The following is a 14,602-nucleotide window of genomic DNA, read 5'->3' as shown; positions in this document are numbered from 1 at the left end:
TGTTTGCTGTCAGAACATTGTAAATAGGAAGCCTCTAAAGCTGCCTTTGTGTCTGAATTGTCACAGGAATCGATAGAAAGTCCTCGAATCTCCATGCTCCTGAGGCCTCCCTTCCCCCAGCAGAAAGAAATGGGAGACCCCTGGAGGCCACAGCCCCCGCCCCAGAATACACACAGCCTTATCCGCCCTCTGAGGATAGAGTCTTAATACCCACTTACTGCTCACGTGTTTCTCGTATTGCTTCACTACATTTATTGAGCACCTTCTGTATAGTAGGCGTTGCTCTAGGTACGTTGGACACATAAAGAACCAAGCAGACAAAATTCTTTGTCTTGGGGAGCTTATTACGCGTTGGAAGGTGTGTGTAGGGGCAACCCGTATACATGAGGAACATAAATAAGGCAGTAAATTACATAACAAGCCAGGAGGTGGTAAGTGCTATGGGAAGAAAGGAAAAATAGAACAGGGAGAGTGAAGGCCTCCTGAGACTGGGATTTGAGTCGGGGTCTAGAAGAAGGCGAGGCCATGTGCCAGTCTTCCGGGGAATGTTCAAGGCAAAGGGCAGAACCCATGCAAAGGCCCTGAGGTGGGACTATGCATGGAGTGCACGAGGAGCTTGGGGGACTCAGGGTTACACTTCAGAGCACAATGCCGGGTGCATAGTAGGCCCGCCACCAGTATTTATGGGAGGCCTAAGCACGGACTGCTGGGCCTGCAGCCAGACGGGCCGCAATTCATCAGACGGGTGCCATGTACTAAATCTTCTCTGGTCCCGTGGGAGAGGCTGGCAGGTCTGAGTCAGACATGCTGTTTGCATCCTGGCCCCTCGCATATTAGCTTTGTGATCCTCGACAAATCGCTTACCCTTGCTAAGTTGCTGTTTCTTCGTCTTTGCAGGAGGGTTCTGACGAGGGCCTCAGAGGGGTTTTGTGGGACTGGATAGCGAAAACACGTGGAAGAGGCTTACTCACCTGCACATGCATGGCGCAGAGCGGATGCCCAGTGATGTTAGTCCCCGGGACACCCTCTCCCTAGTCTTTGGGCCAAACGTTTATTTTCTCTGAGCCTCAGTTTCCTCTTCCAGAAACGGTATAGTCATTACCAGGCTGCCTTCTGCCTAGACTCCAAGTCAAAGGACGTAGGTAATAGTACTTCCAACGTAGATGGCCAGTTTCCAGGGGCAGGGGACCGTGTTTATGTGCGTACGCACAAACGTGTGTGCCTATGTGTATAAACGTGTGTAAGATTGTGTGCGTATAGTTCTGCAGGACCCAGGCGGGTTTCTCTTTTATGATTCGTAAATGCTTCAAGGGCGGGGACCCTGCCATTTTATATAAGACCTTACGCGTCTCACACGCACTAGGTGCTCAGTAAATCCTTATTGAATGAATGAACTTGTGCTAATGGAAATGCTCTTTGCTGGATTAAACGTGTGGACAAAATCAGTAGAGCTGTTTGCTCCCAGGTAGTAGGAATGTGGTGCCGTTGCGAATTAGATTTGGAATATATTTACTGGGCGCTTAACTATGTGCCAGGCACTGTACTGAGCACTTTATATGCATTTCTCGTTTAAGACTGCCAACGGCCCTGTGGGGTAGGTGCTGTTATCATTGCTGTTTTATAGATGCGACATCCGCGGCTGAGAGGTCAGTGTCTTGACCACAGCTAGTAAATGGGGGAAGCAGGGATTGGAACCCAGCCTTCCGGAGCTTGCACCTGCCTGAAATGTTACTGCCCCTTTTCATGGTCTGATCTCTCAGGAGGAGGAGGAGGAGGAGGAGGAGGAGGAGGAGGAAGGCTGCCCTTGCAGCCAGCCCGGGAGGAAAGTCCCTGCAGTAAAGGCATTTCTCAGGTCATTGGCAAATGACCCTTTGCACTAAAAGGGGAAACGAGGAAGGGGTCACCTTGCCAGCAGGAGACCATGAACCCTGAAGATGGTCAAAGACAAGGCTTGCATTGTGCTGTGTCCCTGAATTTGTCCTTTTCCTTTCGGCTTCAGAGCATGTTAAGAACTTGGTGGAAATATGAGAGCCTTGGGCCTCATGTTTCCCTGTTAGATGCCTAAAACCTGGCTACACGTATATGTAGATGCACACGTGGTGTGCAATGCACGTCTGTATGAAGGGTGTGTGCGTGTGTGTGTATCTACAGCCTTCAAGATGGGCGTAATGGTCTGTCTCTACAAAGCCTCCTGAGCTGTGCTTGGGTAGCGCTGGAGCTCTCTGCCTTATAGCAGCACTGCTTTGGGCCTTCGCTGAGTGACTGCACAGCCTAGCCTGTGCCCGTGACCGATGTCTGTGCCTATCTCTCCTTGAGAGAACGTCTGTGTCATATTAGCTTTCCCCCCACTTGCCCCTAATGCCTCATAAATGCATATTGGGTGTATGGATGAGCAGATGAGCGGTCATCATGCTACCGTGGTCTCCACCAGCTTTGGTGAGCCCGTCGTCTACCCCTGGTCACTCGTGTGGGGGCTGGTATCACGGAGGGTGCCCTCCTGTGGGGCGGAGCCCTTGGCCATGCTGGACATCCTTGGCATCCAAGCTCATGTAGGAGTATCAAGCTGCGTGGAGCTGGATGTTCTTCCCTTGCACTCGGATCTGTGGAGGTGCTGGCCTGGACAGCCAGCTGTGGTCTGCTGGGAGAACTTTCTTTTGCAGTTCTGGAGCGTTCCCCATCTGGCGCCTGCTGGCTTCGCGTCCCCTTGCCCGCTGGCTTCTCCTTGGGTCTGTATGGAGAAGGAAAGTGTTGGGAAGTCGTTGCTCCCCATGTTTAATGTGTTCCCTGCCTGCTGTGTCCCCCTGTGCTCAAGTTCCGGACAATTACCCTCCTGCCGGGTTTTGTTGCTGAGCACAGCAGGTGGGCCTTGTTTGTAATTCACTTGCACCATTAACGCTGGGTTAGCGCCATAAGGGCGACTGATCCACTCAGTGCCCCCCAGCCCCAGATGCCACTTGATAGCAGGATGTTAGATTGGCTTGGGGGTCGAGGCATTTCAAAGCTCAACCTGAGGTGCTTTCTCCAGTGGAGAGCTACGAGAAGCTTGACGTATTGGCAGTCACAGAGCGCTCCCAGTCCTCCACACTAATGGGAAATCTGTACCCAAATACCAGTCCCCTCAAATCACGGTGATTTGGCTCGGGACGATAACAGCAATAGTCACAATAACATAGTAACAGCTCTCAGGAAGCTCGGTACCAACACTACTAAGATCACAGCGAATCTTTGAAAGCCGCCTTAGGAACGTCTCACATCTTCTCCCTTTTGTGGGCAGGGAAGATGAGGTTTGGGGGAGGCTACCAACTTTCCCAGGGTCGTTGCTAGTAAGAAACAGAGCCCCGGCTCGGAGAATGGTCTGAAGTGGACACAGAGTTTGTGCTTCTAACCCCTGCCTTGTCCTGCCTTCCTCTGGGAGGAATTATGTAGAGTTTTGTGGATGGAGATGGGGGGCAGGGGGAGATCTCCCAGCTTGCCATCCTAATTATTTTTTTTCCCTAGCATTGTTACTAAGATGAGTCACTGAGTGGAGGGTGGTGGTGGGGGTGGGGGGGGGGGTGTGACGGATAGGATTAAAACATCCTCTATAGGGTTCACTTTTATTAATTAATCATACATTCATTGAGCTCTAACTAGGTGGAAAACCTTGTCTTAGGTGTTTTGGAGGAAACAATGGTAAATCATTCATCTGTTCGATCAATCTGAGAGACGGGGAGTCAAGCGTGTATTCTAGAACAAAAGACAGAGAATAAAATGTTGGGGGTGGGGACGGAGGAGGTAAGCAGAAACCAACCAGGGAGATCAGTTTAGAAGGAGATCTTCCCGACTTTCTGATTATGTGTTATGAAAACGTTTTGGGGCCACCCTGTGACATAGGGCGTGTCGCACTGTCTGCTATTTTATGGGACACTGAGGGGCAGAGAGACTTTAGGACCCAGGACACCACGGTCCTGCAGGGAACAGTGGCAAAGCCAGGTTTGAACATGGGCCTCCTGACCCCAGGTCCTCCTGACCCCGGTCGCTCTCATTTGGGCCCTATCCAGTCTCTGCCAAATGTTTGATGTCCCGTGTCCTGCTGAGGCCACAACTCTGGAGCTGCCTCGAGCGAGCTCTGCTTTCCTTGGAGATCCATGAAGTCTACGTTCCTACCCAAAACTCGGTGGCCCAGAAGCTTTGATTTCCAGTTTGTGGGAAAATCTAGTACCCTAATGTTCAGGCAGTGCGGGGTCAGTTCCCTTCAGGGACGACTCGCCCCCCATTCACAGCCCCTCACACGTGGCTCAGTGCCCACTCACCGACCTCCCTGCTGTCCAGGCCATCTGGCACACCTTGGTCACGTTGATTTCCTTAAAGCACAACTCCAGTATTGGCCCTCCCTTGCCCAGAAACTTTCGTGGTTCATTATTGCCTGGAGGATAAAGTCCAAGCTCCTTAACCTTGGCGTTCGAGGCCTTCTAGAATCTGACCCCAACACTTACCTTTCTCTGGATAGCGTGCTTCTGCCAAGTTGGTTAGTCACTGTCCTTTGGACACTGTCCTTTGCTTTTCCTGGCACGTGCTGGAAGGTCTCCTTTCCTAAGCAGCGTGTGCCTCAAGGCTCAGCGTGTGCCCACACTGTCCAAGAATCGTGCTCACCTATCCAGGCCCAGGGATGCTTTCTGCCTCTGTCTTTCCAGCGCTTCCTTCCCATTTGGCGGCGAAGGCTGCCCTGCCTTGGGGAAGCCGCTTCGTTACTGCCCTGCATCCTGCATTCACCAGTGTGCTGCTTATGACCTCATACTTCTCAGTGAGCTCCTTGAGGACAGACCGCACATCCGAGAGGTCCGATGGCCCGTGACTGCCCAGCACATCACTGAGTGTGCGGCGTTTAGCCCCGCCCAGGGGGCAGCCTCATTGGCTGCCTTTCTCTCCCCTTCTGGCAGCTGGAGCTGGGCTCCCCTGGTTATGTGCCCGTTCTACCACGGTCCCTGGGCGGGGGGTATTGAGTGTGGGGACAGCTCCCCTGCTTAGCTAAGGAAGTCATATTTCCCTGAGGCCGCTCTGAGACTGTGTATGCCCCCGGACTTCCAACCCACAGACTTGTGTCGTGTGCCTGGAGATTCCGTGACTTCTTCTAGGTCATGGCACAGGGAAGGTGATGGGACATCGGCAGGCTGAATGAGAGCTGTGCTCTCTTCTGTGGCGTGGGACAAAGGCAGAAGCCCAGGGCAGCCGCTGGAGAGGATGCCCTCTGCATTCCTGACCCCCACAGAGACTAGCTGAACACAGCGGCACCCCCAACCAGGGTCTCCTTCAGGGGGAAGGCCCTCCTTTTGCCCAGGGCTTGGGATCCAGCCAAGAACTAGAGCTCGTGCGTGTATGGGGTGCTCAGAGGTGAGCGCTGAGGCTGCAGGTAGACTGGGATGGTGGGCGGTAGCTGGCAGGGGTGGGGGGAGCAGAGGGGAGGTGAGTGTTTGGCCTGGAGTGTGACTGGGACGGCAGTGTGTCCTTGGACCAGGCTCCAGGGCCAGCTCAGAACAGCCACACCTCTTCTGGCAGCTGGTGACAAGTGGCCCAGACAGGCCGCGAGGGACCTGGGCGGGCCCAGCAGTCAGTCACTGAGCACTTGAACCTGAGGTGTTCTTAGCCTCACTGTACAGAGGAGGGGACCCAGGCTCAGGGACGTAAGCAACATGCCCACCTGAGAGCCAGTCATTGAGAAAGTTGGGATTCTTTATTGTTTTTAAAAATTTTTTTTTTTCAACGTTTATTTATTTTGGGGACAGAGAGAGACAGAGCATGAACAGGGGAGGGGCAGAGAGAGAGGGAGACACAGAATCGGAAACAGGCTCCAGGCTCCGAGCCATCAGCCCAGAGCCCGACGCGGGGCTCGAACTCACGGACCGCGAGATCGTGACCTGGCTGAAGTCGGACGCTTAACCAACTGTGCCACCCGGGCGCCCCATATTGTTTTTTAAATTATTCACTAGATTTCTTAATTGAAAAAGCAATCCAATCTCTGAACACGCACACAGTAGAGAACACTTCAGAATGAAAAGCAAGTCTCCCTTCCTACCCTGACTGCAGTTCTAGAACCCTCTCCAGGGGGCAACTGGCCAGCAGCCAGTGACTGTTCTCTGCCTCTCACGGAGCCTGGTGCCAGGAGAAGGCCATCAATGCTAACGGAGCTGGAGGGCAAGGAAGGGGTAGATGGACCCTGCACGGGCTCTTAGGTGATTCCCAGAGATTGTGCTCAGCTCGCGTGACACCCACACAATAAGCCCAATTGCTTTGCCTCTTGAAGGGGACACCCCTTACTTTTTGGTGCACCTTTATTTTACAATATCTAGCTTCCTTATCCTCCTCACCCTGACTCCTCCCGTACCCCTGGGAGTACAAGGGGAATGTCCCAGGCTTCCCCAAGGAATGAATACACCTAGGGACAGCTGCTTTGTCCCCTGTTCTGGCTAGGACTTAGGAAAAGGCGACAGGACCTTACTTTCTGCCGATGGTGTCAGAGACGCCGAAAAGACTGGGATGCACATGACTGTGGACAGGACAGACGCAGTGAGGTCTCTACTTGGGCGTGGTGGGGCCAGGCCAAGGGACAGCTCTGTGTCTGGGACCCAGCAGCTCTCAGGTCCGGGCTTGCTTCTTTGTCACTAACATCAGAGCACTTTCCTCTGGCTTTAACCTCAGTGGAGCTGGGACAGTGTCTGCTTACCATCACCTGTGAGTCTCTAATAACCCAGCTCTGGCTTCGGATGGTTAAATTCTGATGCACCTCCCCTCCCCGCGTCAGGCAGCTCCCACCCAGCCTAGCCTTCTCTTCTCCCAGGCTGCACGGCCTGCCCTTTCCAGATCTCAGATCTCCATATGCAAGGTTGCAGTGCCGACAAGCCTCTCCAGGATAGCCCCTCTCCTCCCAGACACCCAGACAGCAGGAGAGGGAGAGCTGTGTTTATCTGCAGGTAATTAAAATGCTGTCCTGAAAAAGCAGCTTCTCTTTGCAACTGCCTTGTCCCCTGCTCACTCTCTATTCCTCTGTGGACACCTTTGCAAGGTCTCTCTGCTGTAAATGTGTTACCAACGGCTCCGGCTCTGGGCAATTTTATTTCAAAGCCTCGGCTCACGTGGTCTCTGCTAGGAGCTCGTCTCCCCCAGGGCCCAGCCTAGTGGCCTCAGATAAATGCCAGGGACATTTTTCACCATCCAGAGCCAGTCTTGCCCTTCATATCCGACCCCTGGATCCTCTTCCTGGCTCACTAAGGCGGGTGATTAACTCCCCGTCTTCTCCCCGGTAGCCATGTCCTTTGCACCGGGAAAGAGATCCATATGCTGTGGCCTCCTCACCTTGCCTGTGAAGGAAGCTAGGTCCCGTACGAGGTTCATGGAGGCAGCCGGCATTAGATGCAGAGCCATATCTGGGACCTGGGGGCGCCTGATGAGGGAGACTGGACGTAAACACAACAGATACACGGAGATGTTTCTGGTTTCTAGCCTTACGAATCCCCTGCCATTTCCTTTTTTTTTTTTTTTTTTTAATTTTTTTAACGTTTATTCATTTTTGAGACAGAGACAGAGCATGAACGGGGAGGGGCAGAGAGAGGGAGACACAGAATCTGAAACAGGCTCTAGGCTCTGAGCTGTCAGCACAGAGCCCGACGCAGGGCTCGAACTCACAGACCGTGAGGTCATGACCTGAGCCAAAGTCGGCCGCTTAACCGACTGAGCCACCCAGGCACCCCACCCCTGCCATTTCCCAAACGCACTGCGCTGGCCTCCACCAGCGGTCCGAGTCTCCTCCGTGTCGTTCCTCTGTCTGGGATCTCCTTCTCCCTGCTCCCTCTGTCCCCATTGAGAGACCTGGCCAACTCAGGTCGAACATCCTGTCCTCAGAGAAGCCTTCCCTTCCTGCCACATGAGGTCCCCCTGTCACACACTCTGTAGCGTCCTACACTTTTCCTTCATTGTCTGTACTTGTGGCACCTGTGCCGTGGCTGTGGGATTAATATCCCTCCCCTGACTGTAAGCCCCAGGGCCTGGACAATGCCTGCTGGTAGATACTCAGTGGAAATATTCTGTTGAATGAATAAAGTATAAATCCTGTAGCGGTATTAAGCGTATTTATACACCTTGGCCAGGCTACCGGAAAGGAGCGATATGCACACCGTTTTGCTTAGAAAGCATTTCACTCACCTGCAAAGTAGCGCTCTGCTCATTCACTCATTTGGTCCTCTTGGCAACGCTATAAGGGGGGTGGTAGGAGTAGAATTTCCCCACTTTACAGAAGAGAGGCTAAGAGATGGGGCCAAAGTCAGCTCTCCACCGCCAGTCCCTGATCTTTTTCCTCTGCTAGGCTGAGTCTGAGCGAGGAAGGAAGACTAACTTCTTCAGGGAAAGCTTGTGGTATGGGGTTGGCTTGGAGTAGCATTTGGCAGGTTCTTACCGCCCCCCACCCCCCGCCCCGCAGTGGCAAGAGGCATGGGAGCCCATCTTGTTGGGAGAGGATGCAGGGCGTGGTCCAGGGTACCTGTGTACGGGACCGGAGGGAGTCCGGAATGCGGGTGGAGAGAGGAAAGAAAGGAGGTTCACGTTGACTGACGGCAGTACTAGTTCAATAGCTTTTCGGGGGAGGTCCGATTGCCCTTGGTTTACGTTTGTGGAAATGAAGCTCTCAGAGGTTGAGTAACCAGCTTAAGGACACATAGTGGCGTCCGGGAATGGAAGCCAGGGACGTCTGTTCTGGTCCCTGGTAAGAGGCAGTTGTTTAGAAGTGGATTGAGGGCATCAGTCTGATACCTACACAGGAGGCGGCTTGGAGGGGAAAAGAGACTGGTTGTTCACCATGTCTTGCTCATTTGTGTCCAAGAATTGGGGACAGCTGTCCCTTGTCACATGTCCTGAGTACTAGCAGATACCTGGGGTTGCTGTCCTCCCTAAATGTCCTCCCCTGATATCAGGCCTGGGCTGGGCCAGCCACGGCTCTGTATTTTATCTTGTTGAGTCAGGCCAGGTCCAACTCTCAGGGCGACACAAGCCACCTTTGGCTAACCTGGCACAGTCTCATCGCAAAATCCTGGGAGCATCTCCTGATGGTAAATGGTAAAAACTGAGGACACCTGGACCGATCGTGTTGCCAAGGGACACACTCAGACTCATTTTTCTGTTGCTTGTGTCCCCTGATTTGAAAAATGTGCAGATGGGCCCTAGATCTCCTTGGATTCGACTCCCCTTCTCCAACATCATGATAATCATTATCCTCACTTGCAGTATTTCCTCAAGTATCAACTGTGTGCCAGGTTTGGGATAGGAGAGAAGGCACGTGTAGAGGATAGTAGGACTAGGTCCTGGAGCTGGTGGCCTGGGGCGCCCGTGGGCCAGGCGAGTTACCTTAGTAGATCTCACTCAGCCTCCCCCCTTTGGTTTCCATGTCTGCAGGTGGAGAGGACGAGAGTATCTGCCTCACAGGGCTCTTCTGAGGAGCAGTGGATCTGAAATAGTACTTTGCACAGAGGAAGTAAACACTCAGCACATATTACCGCGGAGTATAATTCCTAGAACTGCGGAATGGCACAACTTAAAAGAACTTAGAGATCGTTGACTCCAATTCCCTCATTTTACAGAATGAGAAACTGAGGCCCGGAGAGCTATCTCCCAGAGCCAGTGAGCACCCAGGTCCCTGCCCCCTGGGACAGACCTATGTCCTGGTGTCCTGCTACTTGCCAGGGACACAGAATACTTATGCATGCTGCCCAACTGTATCAGGTCTTGAAGGTTGATTCTCCCTTAAGGAGGCCATGGAGCCTGGGGGTGGAGGGGCTCCGCTTCCCTGTCCTGGCCACCCTGCCATCCTGCCTCCCTACACACTCTGTCCACGATGTTGGCTGCTGCTGGGAGTTTCTCCCAGCCAGGGGGTGGGGGTCAGAACAGCAGAGAAACCCACATCCATTTGTCTTGAGGAGCCTGGAGCATCATGAGGAGTAATCAAGATCTTGTTGCCCACACATGAGAGGAAACCTGTAATTAATCTGGCTGCCCCTCTGATTTCCTCTGTCCTCCCTGCCACCAACACCATCTGGTAGCTGTCAGCCTCCTCTCGGACCCACCCTGGAAAATCACAATTAATAGTGTAACCGGCCTGAGAGGACAAGAGAGAGACCAGCAGAGGGACTGCTGACAAATCGGGAGAGGAGAGGCCATTTAGCACAACTGGGCCAGGGGGGTCCAGACGGCGTGCTCGCTGCCTGAACACCGTGAGCCATGGGCAGTCTGTGCGGTCTGTGAGTACGAACTGACACTCTTGGGGATCTACAGGCACACCTACTAAGCTCCTCCTTGGTATAGGCAACATGGCAGGTGTGTCAGAAAGATACCCAAAAGGGATGTTCCCTTGCATCCCATCACAGTCTGGTGATGGAGAGAGAGGGCATCGGTAAGCATAGAGTTAAAGAGCCGCTCGCCCATTCATTCACCCATTTCATGAGGTGTATTTGCAGCCATTGCGCCAGGCGCTGTCCAGGTGCTGGAGGCGTCGCAGTGAGTAAGAGGGAGAAGGCGTCGCAGTGAATAAGAGCGTGCATTCAAAATACAAGCATGGGGGCTCCTGGGTAGCTCAGTCGATTAAGCAACCAACTCTTGACGTCGGCTCAGGTCATGATCTTGCGGCTCCTGAGTTCAAGCCCCGCGTCGGGCTCCGTGCGGACAGTGTGGCGCCTGCTTGGGATTCTCTCTCTCCCTCTCTCTCTCTGCCCCTCTCCCCACTGCTCGCCCCTCAAATAAACTTAAAAATTAAAAAAAATGTATAAGCATAGGGGGCGCCTGGGTGGCTCGTCAGTTAAGCTTCCGACATCGGCTCAGGTCAGATCTCACCCTCCGTGAGTTCGAGCCCTGCATTGGGCTCTGTGCTGACAGCTCAGAGCCTGGAGCCTGTTTCAGATTTGTGTCTCCCTCTCTCTGACCCTCCCCCGTTCACGCTCTGTCTCTCTCTGTCTCAAAAATAAACACTTAAAAAAATATATATATATAAGTATGGAAGGGGGGCAGTCAGAGATGTCTGGAGACATCAAGGAATCCTCTGGCTTGAGGAAGCCGACCCGTCCTGAGATTCTAAAAAAATGGAAATTAGGTTCTCCTTTCAGAAGAAGTGGTGACGTCTGCTTTTTGGTGTTTGGATGAGGAAACATCTTGGGCGGGTAAATGGTAGAGCAGAGCTGGGGCTGTACATAGCATGTCTTCCCAGCACTCATGGGGCAGTGTGCCTGCCATCAGGTGCTACCTGCCATGGTGGACGGTGAGAGCTGGAGGTTCACAGGGGAGCCTGTGCCGTGGAGAAATTGGGTCTAGATTGGGAGTTCCTTGTGGGCAAGGGCTCCAAATGTAAGTCACGAGGGAACACTCCATGCTGACAGAGCCTTTTCCACATGCATTAGCTGACTGGATTCTTTCATTATTTCCACAGGTATTTTTTGAGTGCCTACTATGTGCCAGCCTGTGCGAGGCATTAGAGACACAGGTGGAAAATTCCAACGCGTTCCCTACTCTCCTGGTGCTCATCACCCTGTGAGGTAGGCATTGCTGCTCCCATGTAAACCGATGAGGAGGTGGGCTTTGAAGGGAGTCAACTACTTGGGAGTGTTCCCTCAGTGAGGTTCAGAGCCAAAACCAGCCTGGCTTCCATCCAGGTGTGGCCCGATGGGCAGACTACCCATGTTGTCTAGAACCATGCCCTCAGTGACACAGCAAAGGGCTGTGTTTACATTCTCTGCCTTCTAGGTTCCCAAAAGTACCTTAGTGAGGCCTGGCTCTATTCAGGTGAGGACTGTCAGAGACCCTGGGAGATCCGAAGCCATACTTAGATACCGGCTTCGAACTTAAAGTCTGCCCGAAAAGAGCAGTAAATGCTTGTTTCCCTCCCCATGCTGTGATTACTCTTTGCCCGGATCTATACCGTGTTGTCTGCGTAGGTTGTTGGTTTTAACCGCAGCAAATGTACAAAATGTACGAGTCAAACCGGGAATTTAGTTCATGTTGGTGTAAACTCAGCAAATGCCTTTTTAAAAAATGCCTCCTTTGTTATTATTTTTTTAAGTAAACTGTCGCCAGCGTGAGACTCGAACTCATGACCCCAAGACCAAGAGTTAGATGCTCTACTGACTGAGCCAGCCAGCCGCTCCAGCAAATGCCTTTTTGATGTCATCTGTCCATTTATTCATTTGACCAATGTTAGTTGAGCACCTGCTATGTGCCAGGTAGCATGCTAGGTGCTTGTCATAGTCCCTGCCATCACTGCTGCTGGTTCTGTGGGAAGATAGCATCCTCGTAGCAGGTTGTGTGCCCTGATGAGGAATGTTCCAGGCCTGGTGGCAGCATATGGGGAAGGGATCACAGAAAAACAGAGAGGGGAGAGAATGCAGTTTAGCCTATAGAAACCCAGGCCACCACGGGTTGAGGCCATATCCGGTGTGGAAGCTGGCACAGAGGTGACATGTTTGAGAAGTCAGGGCTCAGGCTCTGCTAGAGTGTCAGGTGCAGTGGGGGGGCGGTAGGGACAGGTGAGCGGGAGCCAGGTCACGAAGGGCTTGCCTGTTGGAGTGAGGAGTTTGCCCTGGATCCCTGAGGCAGCGGAGAGCTCGGGGAGACTGGGCCTGGATGTGTCATGATCGTGGTTGCGTTTTGGTAAGAATCCCCACCCCCAGCCGAATGGGGAGCCACCCAGGGAGGGAAAGACCCGAGGGAAGGAGGCCAGGAAGGCTGCTATTGCTAAGGTCTGGGTCCCTGCCGTAGAATATCCGGATGGGGGGAGCGTGGGAGTCCATGGTGATGCAGAGAAGGTCACGGAGGCAGAGTTGTCGGCAAGTAGTGACTGCTCAGAATGGGGTGTGGGGAAGGAGCAATCTGGGGCGTCTCTCAGCTTTCTGGCTTGGGTGATGAGTGGGGTGTGGTGCCGCCTACAAAGAAGGAAGATATAGGAGAAGCAGGTGGTGCGCGTGGTGGAGAGGATACCTTTCGCCTGGGACGGGGAGCGTTTCAAGTGCTCTGCAACACCGGTGAAATTTCAGGAGGCGGCTGTATTGTGCATTCAGCAGAGCGCTGGGCATGGGATGCTGATTTAGAAGCCACGCCACGCAGGTGGTAAGGAGCCACAGGAGGAGGAGAAATTCCCCAGGGAGGGACAGTGTTAGTGGGAAGCGGGCCTTGGTGCAGTATCTCCAGGATCATGTCTTTTTTATCCCTAAATTATTTAAATGTTTTTGGGGTGCGTGGGTGGCTCAGTCGGTTGAGCGTCCAACTTCAGCTCAGGTCATGATCTCGCGGTTCGAGAGTCTGAACCCTGCATTGGGCTCTGTGCTAACAAACAGCTTAGAGCCTGGAGCCTGCTTCGGATTCTGTGTCTCCCTCTCTTTCTTTCTCTCCCCCTCCCCTGCTCATGCTCTCTTTCTCTGTCTCTCAAATGTTAAAAAAAAAAAAAAAAAACTACTAAAATATTTTTAGTTGAGGGGGGACTGGGTGGCTCAGTCAGTTGAGCGTCCGATTTTGGCTCAGGTCATGATCTCGCGGTCCATGAGTTTGAGCCCTGCATCGGGCTCTGTGCTGACAGTGCAGAGCCCGGAGTCTGCTTTGGATTCTGTGTCTCCCTCTGTCTCTGCCTCTCCCCTGCTTGCACTCTTTCTCTCTCTCCCTCAAAAATAAATAAACATTTAAAAACGTTTTAAAAATATTTTTAGTTGTTAACGGCTGCCCTCTTTGGTTCTAAGACCAGATTCATCTAAACATTAAAATGAAAACAAGACCTGAAATTTCATTGTGCTTTTTGGTAAAGCATCTGAAAGCTTCATCTTCTTGTGCTCGTATATAAGTGGTTAGGCTAGACAAGAAAAGCCAGTGGAGTCAGAGACCTGGCCAGCCCTGGCTTTGCCTCATAGCCACCATGTGACCTTGAACTGGGCACTTCACCTTTCTGGGGCTCAGCTTCCTCACCTGTGATAGAGTTTGTCCTGTGTGTTAAATAAGAAAGAGACTGCGGAAAGAAGTTTGCAAACCAGTGAGCGTTACAGTCCTGTAACACAATGGCTCTTTTTATTCCTGCAAGGTTTGAGAGGAGATTGTTTTCTCTTCTTTGTGCCCTGGGTTATACAGTCGAGGCTGAAGAGCAGCCTGGGACCTCAGACATTGTGGTCCTCACACGTGGTCTCCAGAATTAGCTAGGCTTCCGCCACGAACGACAGAAGTCAGGCCTGCATGAACTGGGTGTAGTTGTGTCATCAAATAGAATTTACACAGGCTAATCTGACACCTATTTAGCAGTCTGAATAATAATTACCATGCGGCGTGCTGATCGGGCATAAATGGAAGGCATTTGACATAAATGATTATGGTTAGTATTGCTTTTATATAGCCTAACCAGATTTTTACAGTTCTTTTCTCTTTGACCGTTTATTCATTTATCCATTCAACAAATATTTATGGCAGCTGTAATATATGCCGGGCCCTGTTCCGGGCCCTGAGGACAGAGGAACAAGATTTCTGCCCCGTCCCCCCTCCTTTGTTTGAGCTTGCATTGCACTGGGGAGACAATCACCGAACGATCAACTTCATCCATAATGAGTAAGAATGTCAAGCTTTT

The 14,602-nt window shown here is 52.3% G+C and overlaps 1 protein-coding gene across 5 annotated transcripts in view; it reads left to right on the top strand.

The window, feature by feature from the left end:
• The window catches only part of GRIK4 (glutamate ionotropic receptor kainate type subunit 4), a 431,577-nt gene that overhangs the window by 114,685 nt on the left and 302,290 nt on the right, over positions 1-14,602 (top strand). For all 5 annotated transcript variants that reach the window (XM_086678846.1, XM_086678845.1, XM_086678847.1 and 2 more), the window contains exon 2: positions 11,438-11,543. The gene's annotated coding sequence lies outside the window, so the exon portion shown is untranslated. The remainder of the gene's footprint in view (positions 1-11,437; positions 11,544-14,602) is intronic.

This window comes from Puma concolor, chromosome D1 (genome assembly GCF_028749965.1).
Source record: "Puma concolor isolate L17-30 chromosome D1, mPumCon1.1.hap2, whole genome shotgun sequence".
Lineage (NCBI taxonomy): Eukaryota > Metazoa > Chordata > Mammalia > Carnivora > Felidae > Puma > Puma concolor.
This window is presented reverse-complemented; position numbering and strand designations above follow the sequence as displayed.